Here is a 19,480-nt window from a genome sequence, read left to right as displayed (position 1 = left end):
GTAAGGCTTTTTTTTCCGACAAAAAAACGACCATGTATAGTAAGGCTTTTTTTTCCGACAAAAAAACGACCATGTATAGTAAGGCTTTTTTTTTCCGACAAAAAAACGACCATGTATAGTAAGGCTTTTTTTCCGACAAAAAAACGACCATGTATAGTAAGGCTTTTTTTTCCGACAAAAAAACGACCATGTACAGTAAGGCTTTTTTTTCCGACATAAAAACGACCATGTATAGTAAGGCTTTTTTTTCCGACAAAAAAACGACCATGTATAGTAAGGCTTTTTTTTCCGACAAAAAAACGACCATGTATAGTAAGGCTTTTTTTTCCGACAAAAAAACGACCATGTATAGTAAGGCTTTTTTTTCCGACAAAAAAACGACCATGTATAGTAAGGCTTTTTTTTTCCGACAAAAAACCGACCATGTATAGTAAGGCTTTTTTTTCCGACAAAAAAACGACCATGTATAGTAAGGCTTTTTTTTCCGACATAAAAACGACCATGTATAGTAAGGCTTTTTTTTCCGACAAAAAAACGACCATGTATAGTAAGGCTTTTTTTTCCGACAAAAAAACGACCATGTATAGTAAGGCTTTTTTTTCCGACAAAAAAACGACCATGTATAGTAAGGCTTTTTTTTTCCGACAAAAAAACGACCATGTATAGTAAGGCTTTTTTTCCGACAAAAAAACGACCATGTATAGTAAGGCTTTTTTTTCCGACATAAAAACGACCATGTATAGTAAGGCTTTTTTTTCCGACATAAAAACGACCATGTATAGTAAGGCTTTTTTTTCCGACAAAAAAACGACCATGTATAGTAAGGCTTTTTTTTCTGACAAAAAACGACCATGTATAGTAAGGCTTTTTTTTCCGACAAAAAAACGACCATGTATAGTAAGGCTTTTTTTTCCGACAAAAAAACGACCATGTATAGTAAGGCTTTTTTTTCCGACAAAAAAACGACCATGTATAGTAAGGCTTTTTTTTCCGACAAAAAAACGACCATGTATAGTAAGGCTTTTTTTTCCGACAAAAAAACGACCATGTATAGTAAGGCTTTTTTTTCCGACAAAAAAACGACCATGTATAGTAAGGCTTTTTTTTCCGACATAAAAACGACCATGTATAGTAAGGCTTTTTTTTCCGACAAAAAAACGACCATGTATAGTAAGGCTTTTTTTTCCGACAAAAAAACGACCATGTATAGTAAGGCTTTTTTTTCCGACAAAAAAACGACCATGTATAGTAAGGCTTTTTTTTTCCGACAAAAAAACGACCATGTATAGTAAGGCTTTTTTTTCCGACAAAAAAAACGACCATGTATAGTAAGGCTTTTTTTTCCGACATAAAAACGACCATGTATAGTAAGAATTTTTTTTCCGACAAAAAAACGACCATGTATAGTAAGGCTTTTTTTTCCGACAAAAAAACGACCATGTATAGTAAGGCTTTTTTTTCCGACAAAAAAACGACCATGTATAGTAAGGCTTTTTTTTTTCGACAAAAAAACGACCATGTATAGTAAGGCTTTTTTTTCCGACAAAAAAACGACCATGTATAGTAAGGCTTTTTTTTCCGACAAAAAAACGACCATGTATAGTAAGGCTTTTTTTTCCGACAAAAAAACGACCATGTATAGTAAGGCTTTTTTTTCCGACAAAAAAACGACCATGTATAGTAAGGCTTTTTTTTCCGACAAAAAAACGACCATGTATAGTAAGGCTTTTTTTTTTCCGACAAAAAAACGACCATGTATAGTAAGGCTTTTTTTTTTTTTTCCTAGTCATACTTACTAAACTAATTGCTCCTCTTTCCAGTAAATAGACTCACAGCCCCGTGGTCTAGTGGTAGAGTGTCTACACTCTGACACTGAGGTTGTGGGTTCGATCCCAGGCTGAGTCAAACCAAATGACCTTGTATAGTAAGGCTTTTTTTTCCCGACAAAAAAACGACCATGTATAGTAAGGCTTTTTTTTCCGACAAAAAAACGACCATGTATAGTAAGGCTTTTTTTTCCGACAAAAAAACGACCATGTATAGTAAGGCTTTTTTTTCCGACAAAAAAACGACCATGTATAGTAAGGCTTTTTTTTCCGACAAAAAAACGACCATGTATAGTAAGGCTTTTTTTTCCGACAAAAAAACGACCATGTATAGTAAGGCTTTTTTTTTTTTATTTATTTTTTATTTTTATTTTTTTTTTTTTTTAAAATTCCTAGTCATACTTACTAAACTCATTGGTCCTCTTTCCAGTCAATAGACTCTCAGCCCCGTGGTCTAGTGGTAGAGTGTCTACACTCTGACACTGAGGTTGTGGGTTCGATCCCAGGCTGAGTCAAACCAAACGACCTTGTATAGTAAGGCATTTTTTTCCCGACAAAAAAACGACCATGTATAGTAAGGCTTTTTTTTCCGACAAAAAAACGACCATGTATAGTAAGGCTTTTTTTTCCGACAAAAAAACGACCATGTATAGTAAGGCTTTTTTTTCCGACAAAAAAACGACCATGTATAGTAAGACTTTTTTTTCCGAGAAAAAAACGACCATGTATATATAGTAAGGCTTTTTTTTCAGACAAAAAAACGACCATGTATAGTAAGGCTTTTTTTTCCGACAAAAAAACGACCATGTATATTAAGGCTTTTTTTTCCGACAAAAAAACGACCATGTATAGTAAGGCTTTTTTTTCCGACAAAAAAACGACCATGTATAGTAAGGCTTTTTTTTTTCCGACAAAAAAACGACCATGTATAGTAAGGCTTTTTTTTCCGACAAAAAAACGACCATGTATAGTAAGGCTTTTTTTTCCGACAAAAAAACGACCATGTATAGTAAGGCTTTTTTTTCCGACAAAAAAACGACCATGTATAGTAAGGCTTTTTTTTCCGACAAAAAAACGACCATGTATAGTAAGGCTTTTTTTTCCGACAAAAAAACGACCATGTATAGTAAGGCTTTTTTTTCCGACATAAAAACGACCATGTATAGTAAGGCTTTTTTTTCCGACAAAAAAACGACCATGTATAGTAAGGCTTTTTTTTCCGACAAAAAAACGACCATGTATAGTAAGGCTTTTTTTTCCGACAAAAAAACGACCATGTATAGTAAGGCTTTTTTTTCCGACAAAAAAACGACCATGTATAGTAAGGCTTTTTTTTCCGACAAAAAAACGACCATGTATAGTAAGGCTTTTTTTTTTTTTTTTTTTTTTTTTTTTTTAAAATTCCTAGTCATACTTACTAAACTCATTGCTCCTCTTTCCAGTAAATAGACTCACAGCCCCGTGGTCTAGTGGTAGAGTGTCTACACTCTGACACTGAGGTTGTGGGTTCGATCCCAGGCTAAGTCAAACCAAACGACCTTGTATAGTAAGGTATTTTTTTCCCGACAAAAAAACGACCATGTATAGTAAGGCTTTTTTTTCCGACAAAAAAACGACCATGTATAGTAAGGCTTTTTTTTCCGACAAAAAAACGACCATGTATAGTAAGACTTTTTTTTCCGAGAAAAAAACGACCATGTATAGTAAGGCTTTTTTTTCCGACAAAAAAACGACCATGTATAGTAAGACTTTTTTTTCCGAGAAAAAAACGACCATGTATATATAGTAAGGCTTTTTTTTCAGACAAAAAAACGACCATGTATAGTAAGGCTTTTTTTTCCGACAAAAAAACGACCATGTATAGTAAGGCTTTTTTTTCCGACAAAAAAACGACCATGTATAGTAAGGCTTTTTTTTCCGACAAAAAAACGACCATGTATAGTAAGGCTTTTTTTTTTCCGACAAAAAAACGACCATGTAGTAAGGCTTTTTTTTCCGACAAAAAAACGACCATGTATAGTAAGGCTTTTTTTTCCGACAAAAAAACGACCATGTATAGTAAAGCTTTTTTTTCCGACAAAAAAACGACCATGTATAGTAAGGCTTTTTTTTCCGACAAAAAAACGACCATGTATAGTAAGGCTTTTTTTTCCGACAAAAAAACGACCATGTATAGTAAGGCTTTTTTTTCCGACATAAAAACGACCATGTATAGTAAGGCTTTTTTCTCCTACAAAAAAACGACCATGTATAGTAAGGCTTTTTTTTCCGACAAAAAAACGACCATGTATAGTAAGGCTTTTTTTTCCGACAAAAAAACGACCATGTATAGTAAGGCTTTTTTTTCCGACAAAAAAACGACCATGTATAGTAAGGCTTTTTTTTCCGACAAAAAAACGACCATGTATAGTAAGGCTTTTTTTTCCGACAAAAAAACGACCATGTATAGTAAGGCTTTTTTTTCCGACAAAAAAACGACCATGTATAGTAAGGCTTTTTTTTTTCCGACAAAAAAACGACCATGTATAGTAAGGCTTTTTTTTCCGACAAAAAAACGACCATGTATAGTAAGGCTTTTTTTCCGACAAAAAAACGACCATGTATAGTAAGGCTTTTTTTTTTCCGACAAAAAAACGACCATGTATAGTAAGGCTTTTTTTTCCGACAAAAAAACGACCATGTATAGTAAGGCTTTTTTTTCCGACAAAAAAACGACCATGTATAGTAAGGCTTTTTTTTCCGACAAAAAAACGACCATGTATAGTAAGGCTTTTTTTTCCGACAAAAAAACGACCATGTATAGTAAGGCTTTTTTTTCCGACAAAAAAACGACCATGTATAGTAAGGCTTTTTTTTCCGACATAAAAACGACCATGTATAGTAAGGCTTTTTTTTCCGACAAAAAAACGACCATGTATAGTAAGGCTTTTTTTTCCGACAAAAAAACGACCATGTATAGTAAGGCTTTTTTTTCCGACAAAAAAACGACCATGTATAGTAAGGCTTTTTTTTCCGACAAAAAAACGACCATGTATAGTAAGGCTTTTTTTTCCGACAAAAAAACGACCATGTATAGTAAGGCTTTTTTTTCCGACAAAAAAACGACCATGTATAGTAAGACTTTTTTTTCCGAGAAAAAAACGACCATGTATATATAGTAAGGCTTTTTTTTCAGACAAAAAAACGACCATGTATAGTAAGGCTTTTTTTTCCGACAAAAAAACGACCATGTATAGTAAGGCTTTTTTTTCAGACAAAAAAACGACCATGTATAGTAAGGCTTTTTTTTCCGACAAAAAAACGACCATGTATAGTAAGGCTTTTTTTTTTCCGACAAAAAAACGACCATGTATAGTAAGGCTTTTTTTTCCGACAAAAAAACGACCATGTATAGTAAGGCTTTTTTTTCCGACAAAAAAACGACCATGTATAGTAAGGCTTTTTTTTCCGACAAAAAAACGACCATGTATAGTAAGGCTTTTTTTTCCGACAAAAAAACGACCATGTATAGTAAGGCTTTTTTTTCCGACAAAAAAACGACCATGTATAGTAAGACTTTTTTTTCCGAGAAAAAAACGACCATGTATATATAGTAAGGCTTTTTTTTCAGACAAAAAAACGACCATGTATAGTAAGGCTTTTTTTTCCGACAAAAAAACGACCATGTATAGTAAGGCTTTTTTTTCCGACAAAAAAACGACCATGTATAGTAAGGCTTTTTTTTCCGACAAAAAAACGACCATGTATAGTAAGGCTTTTTTTTCCGACAAAAAACGACCATGTATATATAGTAAGGCTTTTTTTTCAGACAAAAAAACGACCATGTATAGTAAGGCTTTTTTTTCCGACAAAAAAACGACCATGTATAGTAAGGCTTTTTTTTCCGACAAAAAAACGACCATGTATAGTAAGGCTTTTTTTTCCGACAAAAAAACGACCATGTATAGTAAGGCTTTTTTTTTTCCGACAAAAAAACGACCATGTATAGTAAGGCTTTTTTTTCCGACAAAAAAACGACCATGTATAGTAAGGCTTTTTTTTCCGACAAAAAAACGACCATGTATAGTAAAGCTTTTTTTTCCGACAAAAAAACGACCATGTATAGTAAGGCTTTTTTTTCCGACAAAAAAACGACCATGTATAGTAAGGCTTTTTTTTCCGACAAAAAAACGACCATGTATAGTAAGGCTTTTTTTTCCGACAAAAAAACGACCATGTATAGTAAGGCTTTTTTTTCCGACAAAAAAACGACCATGTATAGTAAGGCTTTTTTTTCCGACAAAAAAACGACCATGTATAGTAAGGCTTTTTTTTCCGACAAAAAAACGACCATGTATAGTAAGGCTTTTTTTTCCGACAAAAAAACGACCATGTATAGTAAGGCTTTTTTTTCCGACAAAAAAACGACCATGTATAGTAAGGCTTTTTTTTCCGACAAAAAAACGACCATGTATAGTAAGGCTTTTTTTTTTTAATTTTTTTTTATTTTTTTATTTTATTTTATTTTTTTAAAATTCCTAGTCATACTTACTAAACTCATTGCTCCTCTTTCCAGTAAATAGACTCACAGCCCCGTGGTCTAGTGGTAGAGTGTCTACACTCTGACACTGAGGTTGTGGGTTCGATCCCAGGCTGAGTCAAACCAAACGACCTTGTATAGTAAGGCATTTTTTTCCCGACAAAAAAACGACCATGTATAGTAAGGCTTTTTTTTCCGACAAAAAAACGACCATGTATAGTAAGACTTTTTTTTCCGAGAAAAAAACGACCATGTATATATAGTAAGGCTTTTTTTTCAGACAAAAAAACGACCATGTATAGTAAGGCTTTTTTTTCCGACAAAAAAACGACCATGTATAGTAAAGCTTTTTTTTCCGACAAAAAAACGACCATGTATAGTAAGGCTTTTTTTTCCGACAAAAAAACGACCATGTATAGTAAGGCTTTTTTTTCCGACAAAAAAACGACCATGTATAGTAAGGCTTTTTTTTTCGACAAAAAAACGACCATGTATAGTAAGGCTTTTTTTTCCGACAAAAAAACGACCATGTATAGTAAGGCTTTTTTTTCCGACAAAAAAACGACCATGTATAGTAAGGCTTTTTTTTCCGACAAAAAAACGACCATGTATAGTAAGGCTTTTTTTTCCGACAAAAAAACGACCATGTATAGTAAGGCTTTTTTTTCCGACAAAAAAACGACCATGTATAGTAAGGCTTTTTTTTCCGACAAAAAAACGACCATGTATAGTAAGGCTTTTTTTTCCGACAAAAAAACGACCATGTATAGTAAGGCTTTTTTTTTTTTTTTTTTTTTTTTAAAATTCCTAGTCATACTTACTAAACTCATTGCTCCTCTTTCCAGTAAATAGACTCACAGCCCCGTGGTCTAGTGGTAGAGTGTCTACACTCTGACACTGAGGTTGTGGGTTCGATCCCAGGCTGAGTCAAACCAAACGACCTTGTATAGTAAGGCATTTTTTTCCCGACAAAAAAACGACCATGTATAGTAAGGCTTTTTTTTCCGACAAAAAAACGACCATGTATAGTAAGGCTTTTTTTTCCGACATAAAAACGACCATGTATAGTAAGGCTTTTTTTTCCGACAAAAAAACGACCATGTATAGTAAGGCTTTTTTTTCCGACAAAAAAACGACCATGTATAGTAAGGCTTTTTTTTCCGACAAAAAAACGACCATGTATAGTAAGGCTTTTTTTTTCCGACAAAAAAACGACCATGTATAGTAAGGCTTTTTTTTCCGACAAAAAAAACGACCATGTATAGTAAGGCTTTTTTTTCCGACAAAAAAACGACCATGTATAGTAAGGCTTTTTTTTCCGACAAAAAAACGACCATGTATAGTAAGGCTTTTTTTTCCGACAAAAAAACGACCATGTATAGTAAGGCTTTTTTTTTTTAATTTTTTTTTATTTTTTTATTTTATTTTTTTTTTTTTTAATTCCTAGTCATACTTACTAAACTCATTGCTCCTCTTTCCAGTAAATAGACTCACAGCCCCGTGGTCTAGTGGTAGAGTGTCTACACTCTGACACTGAGGTTGTGGGTTCGATCCCAGGCTGAGTCAAACCAAACGACCTTGTATAGTAAGGCATTTTTTTCCCGACAAAAAAACGACCATGTATAGTAAGGCTTTTTTTTCCGACAAAAAAACGACCATGTATAGTAAGGCTTTTTTTTCCGACAAAAAAACGACCATGTATAGTAAGACTTTTTTTTCCGAGAAAAAAACGACCATGTATATATAGTAAGGCTTTTTTTTCAGACAAAAAAACGACCATGTATAGTAAGGCTTTTTTTTCCGACAAAAAAACGACCATGTATAGTAAGGCTTTTTTTTCCGACATAAAAACGACCATGTATAGTAAGGCTTTTTTTTCCGACAAAAAAACGACCATGTATAGTAAGGCTTTTTTTTCCGACAAAAAAACGACCATGTATAGTAAGGCTTTTTTTTCCGACAAAAAAACGACCATGTATAGTAAGGCTTTTTTTTCCGACAAAAAAACGACCATGTATAGTAAGGCTTTTTTTTCCGACAAAAAAACGACCATGTATAGTAAGGCTTTTTTTTCCGACAAAAAAACGACCATGTATAGTAAGGCTTTTTTTTTTTAATTTTTTTTTATTTTTTTATTTTATTTTTTATTTTTTTAAATTCCTAGTCATACTTACTAAACTCATTGCTCCTCTTTCCAGTAAATAGACTCACAGCCCCGTGGTCTAGTGGTAGAGTGTCTACACTCTGACACTGAGGTTGTGGGTTCGATCCCAGGCTGAGTCAAACCAAACGACCTTGTATAGTAAGGCATTTTTTTCCCGACAAAAAAACGACCATGTATAGTAAGGCTTTTTTTTTCCGACAAAAAAACGACCATGTATAGTAAGACTTTTTTTTCCGAGAAAAAAACGACCATGTATATATAGTAAGGCTTTTTTTTCAGACAAAAAAACGACCATGTATAGTAAGGCTTTTTTTTCCGACAAAAAAACGACCATGTATAGTAAGGCTTTTTTTTCCGACAAAAAAACGACCATGTATAGTAAGGCTTTTTTTTCCGACAAAAAAACGACCATGTATAGTAAGGCTTTTTTTTCCGACAAAAAAACGACCATGTATAGTAAAGCTTTTTTTTCCGACAAAAAAACGACCATGTATAGTAAGGCTTTTTTTTCCGACAAAAAAACGACCATGTATAGTAAGGCTTTTTTTTCCGACAAAAAAACGACCATGTATAGTAAGGCTTTTTTTTCCGACAAAAAAACGACCATGTATAGTAAGGCTTTTTTTTCCGACAAAAAAACAACCATGTATAGTAAAGCTTTTTTTTCCGACAAAAAAACGACCATGTATAGTAAGGCTTTTTTTTCCGACAAAAAAACGACCATGTATAGTAAGGCTTTTTTTTCCGACATAAAAACGACCATGTATAGTAAGGCTTTTTTTTCCGACAAAAAAACGACCATGTATAGTAAGGCTTTTTTTTCCGACAAAAAAACGACCATGTATAGTAAGGCTTTTTTTTCCGACAAAAAAACGACCATGTATAGTAAGGCTTTTTTTTTCCGACAAAAAAACGACCATGTATAGTAAGGCTTTTTTTTCCGACAAAAAAAACGACCATGTATAGTAAGGCTTTTTTTTCCGACAAAAAAACGACCATGTATAGTAAGGCTTTTTTTTCCGACAAAAAAACGACCATGTATAGTAAGGCTTTTTTTTCCGACAAAAAAACGACCATGTATAGTAAGGCTTTTTTTTTTTAATTTTTTTTTATTTTTTTATTTTATTTTTTTTTTTTTTAATTCCTAGTCATACTTACTAAACTCATTGCTCCTCTTTCCAGTAAATAGACTCACAGCCCCGTGGTCTAGTGGTAGAGTGTCTACACTCTGACACTGAGGTTGTGGGTTCGATCCCAGGCTGAGTCAAACCAAACGACCTTGTATAGTAAGGCATTTTTTTCCCGACAAAAAAACGACCATGTATAGTAAGGCTTTTTTTTCCGACAAAAAAACGACCATGTATAGTAAGGCTTTTTTTTCCGACAAAAAAACGACCATGTATAGTAAGACTTTTTTTTCCGAGAAAAAAACGACCATGTATATATAGTAAGGCTTTTTTTTCAGACAAAAAAACGACCATGTATAGTAAGGCTTTTTTTTCCGACAAAAAAACGACCATGTATAGTAAGGCTTTTTTTTCCGACATAAAAACGACCATGTATAGTAAGGCTTTTTTTTCCGACAAAAAAACGACCATGTATAGTAAGGCTTTTTTTTCCGACAAAAAAACGACCATGTATAGTAAGGCTTTTTTTTCCGACAAAAAAACGACCATGTATAGTAAGGCTTTTTTTTCCGACAAAAAAACGACCATGTATAGTAAGGCTTTTTTTTCCGACAAAAAAACGACCATGTATAGTAAGGCTTTTTTTTCCGACAAAAAAACGACCATGTATAGTAAGGCTTTTTTTTTTTAATTTTTTTTTATTTTTTTATTTTATTTTTTATTTTTTTAAATTCCTAGTCATACTTACTAAACTCATTGCTCCTCTTTCCAGTAAATAGACTCACAGCCCCGTGGTCTAGTGGTAGAGTGTCTACACTCTGACACTGAGGTTGTGGGTTCGATCCCAGGCTGAGTCAAACCAAACGACCTTGTATAGTAAGGCATTTTTTTCCCGACAAAAAAACGACCATGTATAGTAAGGCTTTTTTTTTCCGACAAAAAAACGACCATGTATAGTAAGACTTTTTTTTCCGAGAAAAAAACGACCATGTATATATAGTAAGGCTTTTTTTTCAGACAAAAAAACGACCATGTATAGTAAGGCTTTTTTTTCCGACAAAAAAACGACCATGTATAGTAAGGCTTTTTTTTCCGACAAAAAAACGACCATGTATAGTAAGGCTTTTTTTTCCGACAAAAAAACGACCATGTATAGTAAGGCTTTTTTTTCCGACAAAAAAACGACCATGTATAGTAAAGCTTTTTTTTCCGACAAAAAAACGACCATGTATAGTAAGGCTTTTTTTTCCGACAAAAAAACGACCATGTATAGTAAGGCTTTTTTTTCCGACAAAAAAACGACCATGTATAGTAAGGCTTTTTTTTCCGACAAAAAAACGACCATGTATAGTAAGGCTTTTTTTTCCGACAAAAAAACAACCATGTATAGTAAAGCTTTTTTTTCCGACAAAAAAACGACCATGTATAGTAAGGCTTTTTTTTCCGACAAAAAAACGACCATGTATAGTAAGGCTTTTTTTTCCGACATAAAAACGACCATGTATAGTAAGGCTTTTTTTTCCGACAAAAAAACGACCATGTATAGTAAGGCTTTTTTTTCCGACAAAAAAACGACCATGTATAGTAAGGCTTTTTTTTCTGACAAAAAAACGACCATGTATAGTAAGGCTTTTTTTTCTGACAAAAAAACGACCATGTATAGTAAGGCTTTTTTTTCCGACAAAAAAACGACCATGTATAGTAAGGCTTTTTTTTCCGACAAAAAAACGACCATGTATAGTAAGGCTTTTTTTTCCGACAAAAAAACGACCATGTATAGTAAGGCTTTTTTTTCCGACATAAAAACGACCATGTATAGTAAGGCTTTTTTTTCCGACAAAAAAACGACCATGTATAGTAAGGATTTTTTTTCCGACAAAAAAACGACCATGTATAGTAAGGATTTTTTTTCCGACAAAAAAACGACCATGTATAGTAAGGCTTTTTTTTCCGACAAAAAAACGACCATGTATTGTAAGGCTTTTTTTTCCGACAAAAAAACGACCATGTATAGTAAGGCTTTTTTTTCCGACAAAAAAACGACCATGTATAGTAAGGCTTTTTTTTCCGACAAAAAAACGACCATGTATAGTAAGGCTTTTTTTTCCGAGAAAAAAACGACCATGTATAGTAAGGCTTTTTTTTCCGAGAAAAAAACGACCATGTATATATAGTAAGGCTTTTTTTTCCGACAAAAAAACGACCATGTATAGTAAGGCTTTTTTTTCCGACAAAAAAACGACCATGTATAGTAAGGCTTTTTTTTCCGACAAAAAAACGACCATGTATAGTAAGGCTTTTTTTTCCGACAAAAAAACGACCATGTATAGTAAGGCTTTTTTTTCCGACAAAAAAACGACCATGTATAGTAAAGCTTTTTTTTCCGACAAAAAAACGACCATGTATAGTAAGGCTTTTTTTTCCGACAAAAAAACGACCATGTATAGTGAGGCTTTTTTTTCCGACAAAAAAACGACCATGTATAGTGAGGCTTTTTTTTTCCGACAAAAAAACGACCATGTATATAGTAAGGCTTTTTTTTCCGACAAAAAAACGACCATGTATAGTAAGGCTTTTTTTTCCGACATAAAAACGACCATGTATAGTAAGGCTTTTTTTCCGACAAAAAAACGACCATGTATAGTAAGGCTTTTTTTTCCGACAAAAAAACGACCATGTATAGTAAGGCTTTTTTTTCCGACATAAAAACGACCATGTATAGTAAGGCTTTTTTTTCCGACAAAAAAACGACCATGTATAGTAAGGCTTTTTTTTCCGACAAAAAAATGACCATGTATAGTAAGGCTTTTTTTTCCGACAAAAAAACGACCATGTATAGTAAGGCTTTTTTTTCCGACAAAAAAACGACCATGTATAGTAAGGCTTTTTTTTCCGACAAAAAAACGACCATGTATAGTAAGGCTTTTTTTTTTCCGACAAAAAAACGACCATGTATAGTAAGGCTTTTTTTTCCGACAAAAAAACGACCATGTATAGTAAGGCTTTTTTTTCCGACAAAAAAACGACCATGTATAGTAAGGCTTTTTTTTCCGACAAAAAAACGACCATGTATAGTAAGACTTTTTTTTCCGAGAAAAAAACGACCATGTATAGTAAGGCTTTTTTTTCCGACAAAAAAACGACCATGTATAGTAAGACTTTTTTTTCCGAGAAAAAAACGACCATGTATATATAGTAAGGCTTTTTTTTCAGACAAAAAAACGACCATGTATAGTAAGGCTTTTTTTTCCGACAAAAAAACGACCATGTATAGTAAGGCTTTTTTTTCCGACAAAAAAACGACCATGTATAGTAAGGCTTTTTTTTCCGACAAAAAAACGACCATGTATAGTAAGGCTTTTTTTTCCGACAAAAAAACGACCATGTATAGTAAGGCTTTTTTTTCCGACATAAAAACGACCATGTATAGTAAGGCTTTTTTTTCCGACAAAAAAACGACCATGTATAGTAAGGCTTTTTTTTCCGACAAAAAAACGACCATGTATAGTAAGGCTTTTTTTTCCGACAAAAAAACGACCATGTATAGTAAGGCTTTTTTTTCCGACAAAAAAACGACCATGTATAGTAAGGCTTTTTTTTCCGACATAAAAACGACCATGTATAGTAAGGCTTTTTTTTCCGACAAAAAAACGACCATGTATAGTAAGGCTTTTTTTTCCGACAAAAAAACGACCATGTATAGTAAGGCTTTTTTTTCCGACAAAAAAACGACCATGTATAGTAAGGCTTTTTTTTCCGACAAAAAAACGACCATGTATAGTAAGGCTTTTTTTTCCGACAAAAAAACGACCATGTATAGTAAGGCTTTTTTTTTCCGACAAAAAAACGACCATGTATAGTAAGGCTTTTTTTTCCGACAAAAAAACGACCATGTATAATAAGGCTTTTTTTTCCGACAAAAAAACGACCATGTATAGTAAGGCTTTTTTTTCCGACAAAAAAACGACCATGTATAGTAAAGCTTTTTTTTCCGACAAAAAAACGACCATGTATAGTAAGGCTTTTTTTTCCGACAAAAAAACGACCATGTATAGTAAGGCTTTTTTTTCCGACAAAAAAACGACCATGTATAGTAAGGCTTTTTTTTCCGACAAAAAAACGACCATGTATAGTAAGGCTTTTTTTTCCGACAAAAAAACGACCATGTATAGTAAGGCTTTTTTTTTTCCGACAAAAAAACGACCATGTATAGTAAGGCTTTTTTTTTTCCGACAAAAAAACGACCATGTATAGTAAGGCTTTTTTTTCCGACAAAAAAACGACCATGTATAGTAAGGCTTTTTTTTCCGACAAAAAAACGACCATGTATAGTAAAGCTTTTTTTTCCGACAAAAAAACGACCATGTATAGTAAGGCTTTTTTTTCCGACAAAAAAACGACCATGTATAGTAAGGCTTTTTTTTCCGACAAAAAAACGACCATGTATAGTAAGGCTTTTTTTTCCGACAAAAAAACGACCATGTATAGTAAGGCTTTTTTTTCCGACAAAAAAACGACCATGTATAGTAAGGCTTTTTTTTCCGACAAAAAAACGACCATGTATAGTAAGGCTTTTTTTTCCGACAAAAAAACGACCATGTATAGAAAGGCTTTTTTTTCCGACAAAAAAACGACCATGTATAGTAAGGCTTTTTTTTCCGACAAAAAAACGACCATGTATAGTAAGGCTTTTTTTTCCGACAAAAAAACGACCATGTATAGTAAGGCTTTTTTTTCCGACAAAAAAACGACCATGTATAGTAAGGCTTTTTTTTCCGACAAAAAAACGACCATGTATAGTAAGGCTTTTTTTTCCGACAAAAAAACGACCATGTATAGTAAGGCTTTTTTTTCCGACAAAAAAACGACCATGTATAGTAAGGCTTTTTTTTCCGACAAAAAAACGACCATGTATAGTAAGGCTTTTTTTTTTTTTTTTTTTTTTTAAAATTCCTAGTCATACTTACTAAACTCATTGCTCCTCTTTCCAGTAAATAGACTCACAGCCCCGTGGTCTAGTGGTAGAGTGTCTACACTCTGACACTGAGGTTGTGGGTTCGATCCCAGGCTGAGTCAAACCAAACGACCTTGTATAGTAAGGCATTTTTTTCCCGACAAAAAAACGACCATGTATAGTAAGGCTTTTTTTTCCGACAAAAAAACGACCATGTATAGTAAGACTTTTTTTTCCGAGAAAAAAACGACCATGTATATATAGTAAGGCTTTTTTTTCAGACAAAAAAACGACCATGTATAGTAAGGCTTTTTTTTCCGACAAAAAAACGACCATGTATAGTAAGGCTTTTTTTTCCGACAAAAAAACGACCATGTATAGTAAGGCTTTTTTTTCCGACAAAAAAACGACCATGTATAGTAAGGCTTTTTTTTTCCGACAAAAACACGACCATGTATAGTAAGGCTTTTTTTTCCGACAAAAAAACGACCATGTATAGTAAGGCTTTTTTTTTCCGACAAAAAAACGACCATGTATAGTAAGGCTTTTTTTTCCGACAAAAAAACGACCATGTATAGTAAGGCTTTTTTTTCCGACAAAAAAACGACCATGTATAGTAAGGCTTTTTTTTCCGACAAAAAAACGACCATGTATAGTAAGGCTTTTTTTTCCGACAAAAAAACGACCATGTATAGTAAGGCTTTTTTTTCCGACAAAAAAACGACCATGTATAGTAAGGCTTTTTTTTCCGACAAAAAAACGACCATGTATAGTAAGGCTTTTTTTTTCCGACAAAAACACGACCATGTATAGTAAGGCTTTTTTTTCCGACAAAAAAACGACCATGTATAGTAAGGCTTTTTTTTTCCGACAAAAAAACGACCATGTATAGTAAGGCTTTTTTTTCCGACAAAAAAACGACCATGTATAGTAAGGCTTTTTTTTTTCCGACAAAAAAACGACCATGTATAGTAAGGCTTTTTTTCCCGACAAAAAAACAACCATGTATAGTAAGGCTTTTTTTTTCCGACAAAAAAACGACCATGTATAGTAAGGCTTTTTTTTCTGACAAAAAAACGACCATGTATAGTAAGGCTTTTTTTTCCGACAAAAAAACGACCATGTATAGTAAGGCTTTTTTTTTCGACAAAAAAACGACCATGTATAGTAAGGCTTTTTTTTTCCGACAAAAAAACTACCATGTATAGTAAGGCTTTTTTTTCTGACAAAAAACGACCATGTATAGTAAGGCTTTTTTTTCCGACAAAAAAACGACCATGTATAGTAAGGCTTTTTTTTTCGACAAAAAAACGACCATGTATAGTAAGGCTTTTTTTTCCGACAAAAAAACGACCATGTATAGTAAGGCTTTTTTTTCCGACAAAAAAACGACCATGTATAGTAAGGCTTTTTTTTCCGACAAAAAAACGACCATGTATAGTAAGGCTTTTTTTTCCGACATAAAAACGACCATGTATAGTAAGGCTTTTTTTTCCGACAAAAAAACGACCATGTATAGTAAGGCTTTTTTTTCCGACAAAAAAACGACCATGTATAGTAAGGCTTTTTTTTCCGACAAAAAAACGACCATGTATAGTAAGGCTTTTTTTTTCCGACAAAAAAACGACCATGTATAGTAAGGCTTTTTTTTCCGACAAAAAAAACGACCATGTATAGTAAGGCTTTTTTTTCCGACATAAAAACGACCATGTATAGTAAGAATTTTTTTTCCGACAAAAAAACGACCATGTATAGTAAGGCTTTTTTTTCCGACAAAAAAACGACCATGTATAGTAAGGCTTTTTTTTCCGACAAAAAAACGACCATGTATAGTAAGGCTTTTTTTTTTCGACAAAAAAACGACCATGTATAGTAAGGCTTTTTTTTCCGACAAAAAAACGACCATGTATAGTAAGGCTTTTTTTTCCGACAAAAAAACGACCATGTATAGTAAGGCTTTTTTTCCGACAAAAAAACGACCATGTATAGTAAGGCTTTTTTTTTTCCGACAAAAAAACGACCATGTATAGTAAGGCTTTTTTTTTTTTTTCCTAGTCATACTTACTAAACTCATTGCTCCTCTTTCCAGTAAACAGACTCACAGCCCCGTGGTCTAGTGGTAGAGTGTCTACACTCTGACACTGAGGTTGTGGGTTCGATCCCAGGCTGAGTCAAACCAAATGACCTTGTATAGTAAGGCTTTTTTTTCCCGACAAAAAAACGACCATGTATAGTAAGGCTTTTTTTTCCGACAAAAAAACGACCATGTATAGTAAGGCTTTTTTTTCCGACAAAAAAACGACCATGTATAGTAAGGCTTTTTTTTCCGACAAAAAAACGACCATGTATACTAAGGCTTTTTTTTCCGACAAAAAAACGACCATGTATAGTAAGGCTTTTTTTTCCGACAAAAAAACGACCATGTATAGTAAGGCTTTTTTTTTTTTTTTTTTTTTTTTTTTTTTTTTTTTTTTTTTTTTTTTTAAAATTCCTAGTCATACTTACTAAACTCATTGGTCCTCTTTCCAGTCAATAGACTCTCAGCCCCGTGGTCTAGTGGTAGAGTGTCTACACTCTGACACTGAGGTTGTGGGTTCGATCCCAGGCTGAGTCAAACCAAACGACCTTGTATAGTAAGGCATTTTTTTCCCGACAAAAAAACGACCATGTATAGTAAGGCTTTTTTTTCCGACAAAAAAACGACCATGTATAGTAAGGCTTTTTTTTCCGACAAAAAAACGACCATGTATAGTAAGGCTTTTTTTTCCGACAAAAAAACGACCATGTATAGTAAGACTTTTTTTTCCGAGAAAAAAACGACCATGTATATATAGTAAGGCTTTTTTTTCAGACAAAAAAACGACCATGTATAGTAAGGCTTTTTTTTCCGACAAAAAAACGACCATGTATAGTAAGGCTTTTTTTTCAGACAAAAAAACGACCATGTATAGTAAGGCTTTTTTTTCCGACAAAAAAACGACCATGTATAGTAAGGCTTTTTTTTTTCCGACAAAAAAACGACCATGTATAGTAAGGCTTTTTTTTCCGACAAAAAAACGACCATGTATAGTAAGGCTTTTTTTTCCGACAAAAAAACGACCATGTATAGTAAGGCTTTTTTTTCCGACAAAAAAACGACCATGTATAGTAAGGCTTTTTTTTCCGACAAAAAAACGACCATGTATAGTAAGGCTTTTTTTTCCGACATAAAAACGACCATGTATAGTAAGGCTTTTTTTTCCGACAAAAAAACGACCATGTATAGTAAGGCTTTTTTTTCCGACAAAAAAACGACCATGTATAGTAAGGCTTTTTTTTTTTTTTTTTTTTTTTTTTTTTTTTTTTTTTTTTTTTTTAAAATTCCTAGTCATACTTACTAAACTCATTGGTCCTCTTTCCAGTCAATAGACTCTCAGCCCCGTGGTCTAGTGGTAGAGTGTCTACACTCTGACACTGAGGTTGTGGGTTCGATCCCAGGCTGAGTCAAACCAAACGACCTTGTATAGTAAGGCATTTTTTTCCCGACAAAAAAACGACCATGTATAGTAAGGCTTTTTTTTCCGACAAAAAAACGACCATGTATAGTAAGGCTTTTTTTTCCGACAAAAAAACGACCATGTATAGTAAGGCTTTTTTTTCCGACAAAAAAACGACCATGTATAGTAAGACTTTTTTTTCCGAGAAAAAAACGACCATGTATATATAGTAAGGCTTTTTTTTCAGACAAAAAAACGACCATGTATAGTAAGGCTTTTTTTTCCGACAAAAAAACGACCATGTATAGTAAGGCTTTTTTTTCAGACAAAAAAACGACCATGTATAGTAAGGCTTTTTTTTCCGACAAAAAAACGACCATGTATAGTAAGGCTTTTTTTTTTCCGACAAAAAAACGACCATGTATAGTAAGGCTTTTTTTTCCGACAAAAAAACGACCATGTATAGTAAGGCTTTTTTTTCCGACAAAAAAACGACCATGTATAGTAAGGCTTTTTTTTCCGACAAAAAAACGACCATGTATAGTAAGGCTTTTTTTTCCGACAAAAAAACGACCATGTATAGTAAGGCTTTTTTTTCCGACATAAAAACGACCATGTATAGTAAGGCTTTTTTTTCCGACAAAAAAACGACCATGTATAGTAAGGCTTTTTTTTCCGACAAAAAAACGACCATGTATAGTAAGGCTTTTTTTTCCGACAAAAAAACGACCATGTATAGTAAGGCTTTTTTTTCCGACAAAAAAACGACCATGTATAGTAAGGCTTTTTTTTCCGACAAAAAAACGACCATGTATAGTAAGGCTTTTTTTTTTTTTTTTTTTTTTTTTTTTTTTTTTTTTTTTTAAATTCCTAGTCATACTTACTAAACTCATTGCTCCTCTTTCCAGTAAATAGACTCACAGCCCCGTGGTCTAGTGGTAGAGTGTCTACACTCTGACACTGAGGTTGTGGGTTCGATCCCAGGCTGAGTCAAACCAAACGACCTTGTATAGTAAGGTATTTTTTTCCCGACAAAAAAACGACCATGTATAGTAAGGCTTTTTTTTCCGACAAAAAAACGACCATGTATAGTAAGGCTTTTTTTTCCGACAAAAAAACGACCATGTATAGTAAGACTTTTTTTTCCGAGAAAAAAACGACCATGTATAGTAAGGCTTTTTTTTCCGACAAAAAAACGACCATGTATAGTAAGACTTTTTTTTCCGAGAAAAAAACGACCATGTATATATAGTAAGGCTTTTTTTTCAGACAAAAAAACGACCATGTATAGTAAGGCTTTTTTTTCCGACAAAAAAACGACCATGTATAGTAAGGCTTTTTTTTCCGACAAAAAAACGACCATGTATAGTAAGGCTTTTTTTTCCGACAAAAAAACGACCATGTATAGTAAGGC

The sequence above is a fragment of the Festucalex cinctus genome, chromosome 18, assembly GCF_051991245.1.
Source record: "Festucalex cinctus isolate MCC-2025b chromosome 18, RoL_Fcin_1.0, whole genome shotgun sequence".
NCBI classification, from domain to species: Eukaryota; Metazoa; Chordata; class Actinopteri; order Syngnathiformes; family Syngnathidae; genus Festucalex; species Festucalex cinctus.
This window is presented reverse-complemented; position numbering follows the sequence as displayed.